The sequence below is a fragment of the Triticum dicoccoides genome, chromosome 2B (genome assembly GCF_002162155.2).
Source record: "Triticum dicoccoides isolate Atlit2015 ecotype Zavitan chromosome 2B, WEW_v2.0, whole genome shotgun sequence".
Classification (NCBI taxonomy): Eukaryota; Viridiplantae; Streptophyta; class Magnoliopsida; order Poales; family Poaceae; genus Triticum; species Triticum dicoccoides.
In genome coordinates this window covers 744,167,078-744,171,031 of record NC_041383.1, presented here as the reverse complement: position 1 = coordinate 744,171,031, position 3,954 = coordinate 744,167,078, and positions in this window count along the sequence as shown.

Genomic DNA, 3,954 nt, shown 5'->3' with positions numbered 1-3,954 from the left:
GGCTTGCCCCCCAAGCAAGGGGGGCACCCTCTTTAGGGTTCCCCCCAACCCTAGGCGCATGGGCCCTGGGGGGGTGGGGTGGGGTGGGGGGTGGCGCCCATCCCTCTTAGGGGATGGTTCCCTTCCCTCTACAACCCATGACGCCCTCCGGGATAGGTGGCCCCTCCCGGTGGACTCCCGGAACCCCTCCGGTTGCCCCGGTACAATACCGGTATGCCCCCGAATATTTCCGGTGACCGTATGACAAGTTCCCATATATAAATCTTCACCTCCGGACCATTCTGGAACTCCTCCTGATGTCCGAGATCTCATCCGGAACTCCGAACAACATTCGGTAATCACATACAAATCTTCCTTATAACCCTAGCGTCATCGAACCTTAAGTGTGTAGACCCCACGTGTTCGGGAATCACGCAGACATGACCGAGACAGCTCTCCGGCCAATAACCAACAATGGGATCTGGATACCCATGTTGTCTCCCACATGTTCCATGATGATCTCATCGGATGAACAATGATGTCGAGGATTCAAGTAATCCCGTATAGAATTCCCTTTGTCAATCTGTACGTTACTTGCCCGAGATTCGATCATCAGTATCCCAATACCTCGTTGAATCTCGTTACCGGCGAGTCACTTTACTCGTTCCGTAATGCATGATCCCGTGACTAACCACTTGGTCACATTGAGCTCATTATGATGATGCATTACCGAGTGGGCCCAGAGATACCTCTCTGCCATACGGAGTGACAAATCCCAGTCTCGATTCGTGCCAACCCAACAGACACTTTCGGAGATACCTGTAGAGCACCTTTATAGTCACCCAGTTACGTTGTGACGTTTGGTACACCCAAAGCACTCCTACGGTATCCGGGAGTTACACAATCTCATGGTCTAAGGAAATGATACTTGACATTAGAAAAGCTCTAGCAAACGAACTACACGATCTTGTGCTATGCTTAGGATTGGGTCTTGTCCATCACATCATTCTCCTAATGATGTGATCCCATTATCAATGACATCCAATGTCCATAGTCAGGAAACCACGACCATCTGTTGATCAACGAGCTAGTCAACTAGAGGCTCACTAGGGACATGGTGTGGTCTATGTATTCACACATGTATTACGGTTTCCGATCAATACAATTATAGCATGAACAATAGACAATTATCATGAACAAGGAAATATAATAATAACCATTTTATTATTGCCTCTAGGGCATATTTCCAACAATATGCACCTAATCAGTTTACCCATCAGTCTAAACCGATAAAGAGAGAGATCGATAATATATTTCTACACTGAATACTCCCATGGCTGCGACAGCAAACGAGCCACTTTCGACTACATCTGCCAGAGCCCATGATAATTTTCTATTTATAAAGAAAAATATATGTGAAAGTCATTACCTTACCTTTTAATTTCTAATGCTTTTCTGCTTTTTTATGCAAACGTCATGGAAGTAGTATGAGTTCATTAGTTTATGTCTCAATTTTGGCCATTTCCAACCGTTACCGTTATCGTGATCGGTCATCCTTAAGAACACACACACACATGCACACCCTATCCTGTGAGCATCTCCAAGAGACTAAGCAGACACATCATCTTGAGATTGACGAAGTCGCCACAGATGCCTTCGTAGTCGACGGGAACATCTTCTTCCACTAAACTCACAATGCCAAAAGACCTGAATAAATCTAGAAAAATGCAAGCACCAATGTCAGGTCTATGACTTGAACTCTGGTAGGCTGGCGATACCACTGTCCTTCTACCCATCCAACCACATGCTGGTTCACGATAACTATAGTGTGTTGATGACGACACAATGATAATAGAGGTAATGTTTGCACCATAGTGTGTGTCATGTGGATGCACCATCTCGTTGTACCACGGGGCATCTTCAACACCCACACATACTTTTCATGTACTTGTTTGGACTAAATAGACAAAATCATGCAACTTCATTTCTCACTTTTCCCCTATTTGTCCGGACTGACTGGAATTCCTCAATTTGATATTAAATGAAGGGGAGGGGAAGGTGATCTGTCACCACTACACCACGACACTGCAAAGATGACATGCATATGTTGGTAGAAGTGAGCATCGTCGACACTTTTTGTGTCACAAACTATGCTGACACACAATATGTTGTTGTTATATAGCCTCATGACACATTATTTGTCGGCATATACTAACTTTGCTGATATTTTGTCTGTCGCTGATTCGTGGGGACACAAAAAGTGTCAGTGTTGTTTGCTTCGACCTGCACCCAAAGATATGGCGCGGAAAGAGAGCCATGCACGCGCCATGTGAAACATCCGAGATGGACTAGAGGAGAAAAAAGGAAAATAGAAAAAACGACATTCCCAAATATCCCCTCGATCCCCAATCCCACCCTCTTTCTCTCACTACCCTGAAACAGAGTGTGGCGCCCACCTCGACCTAAACCTAATACAGTGTGCTCCTCCCCAACCTGCACGTCGCAGCCTGTCCCTTGATGATAACCCACATGTATAGGGGATCGCAATAGTTTTTGAGGGTAGAGTATTCAACCCAAATTTATTGATTCGACACAAGGGGAGCCAAAGAATATTCTCAAGTATTAGCAGCTGAGTTGTCAATTTAACCACACCTAAAAGACTTAATATCTGCAGCAAATTGTTTAGTAGCAAAGTAGTACGGAAGTAATGGTAATAGTGACAAAAGTAACAATAGCAGTTTTGTAGCAATCGTAACAGTGGCAACGGAGAAGTAACTAAGCAAAGATCAATACTCGTAGGCATTGGATCAATGATGGATAATTATGTCGGATGCAATTCATCATGCAACAATTATAACATAGAGTGACACAGAACTAGCTCTAGTTCATCAATGTAATGTAGGCATGTATTCTGAATATAGTCATATGTGCTTATGGAAAAGATCTTGCATGACACCTTTTATCCTATCCTCCATGGCAGCGGGGTCCTATTGGAAACTAAGGGATATTAAGGCCTCCTTTTAATAGAGTACCGGACCAAAGCATTAGCACTTAGTGAATACATGAACTCCTCAAACTACGGTCATCACCGGGAAGTGTCCCGACTATTGTCACTACGGGGTTTGCCGGATCATAACACGTAGTAGGTGACTATAACTTGCAAGATAGGATCAAAAACTCACATATATTCATGAAAATATAATAGGTTCAGATATGAAATTATGGCACTCGGGCCCTAGTGACAAGCATTAAGCATGACAAAGTCATAGCAACATCAATCTTAGAACATAATGGATACTAGAGATCAAACCCAAACAAAACTAACTTGATTACATGGTAAATCTCATCCAACCCATCACCGTCCAGCGAGCCTACAATTGGATTACTCACGCACGGCGGTGAGCATCATGAAATTGGTGATGGAGGATGGTTGATGATGACGATGGCGACGGATTTCCCTCTCCGGAGCCCCGAATGGACTCCAGACCAGCCTTCCCGAGGAAGAATAGGGCTTGGCGGCGTCTCCATATCGTAAAAGGCGATGAATCCTTCTCTCTGATTTTTTTCTCCCCGAACGTGAATATATAGAGTTGGAGTTGAGGTCGGTGGAGGTCCAGGGGACCCATGAGGCATGGGGCACGCCCCAGGGGGTGGGCGCGCCCTGCACCCTCGTGGACAGGGTGTGGGTCCCCTTCTGTTGATTCTTTTGCCAATATTTTTTATTAATTCCAAAACATGACTCCGTGAAGTTTCAGGTCATTCCGAGAACTTTTATTTCTGCACAAAAATAACACCATGGCAATTCTGCTGAAAACAGCGTCAGTCCGGGTTAGTTCTATTCAAATCATGTAAGTTAGAGTCCAAAATAAGGGCAAACGTGTTTGGAATAGTAGATACGTTGGAGACGTATCACCTGACCCCACCCCCTTGCGCCACACACCTCTGGCCCATAGTTCATCATCCGCCCAGGAGCAG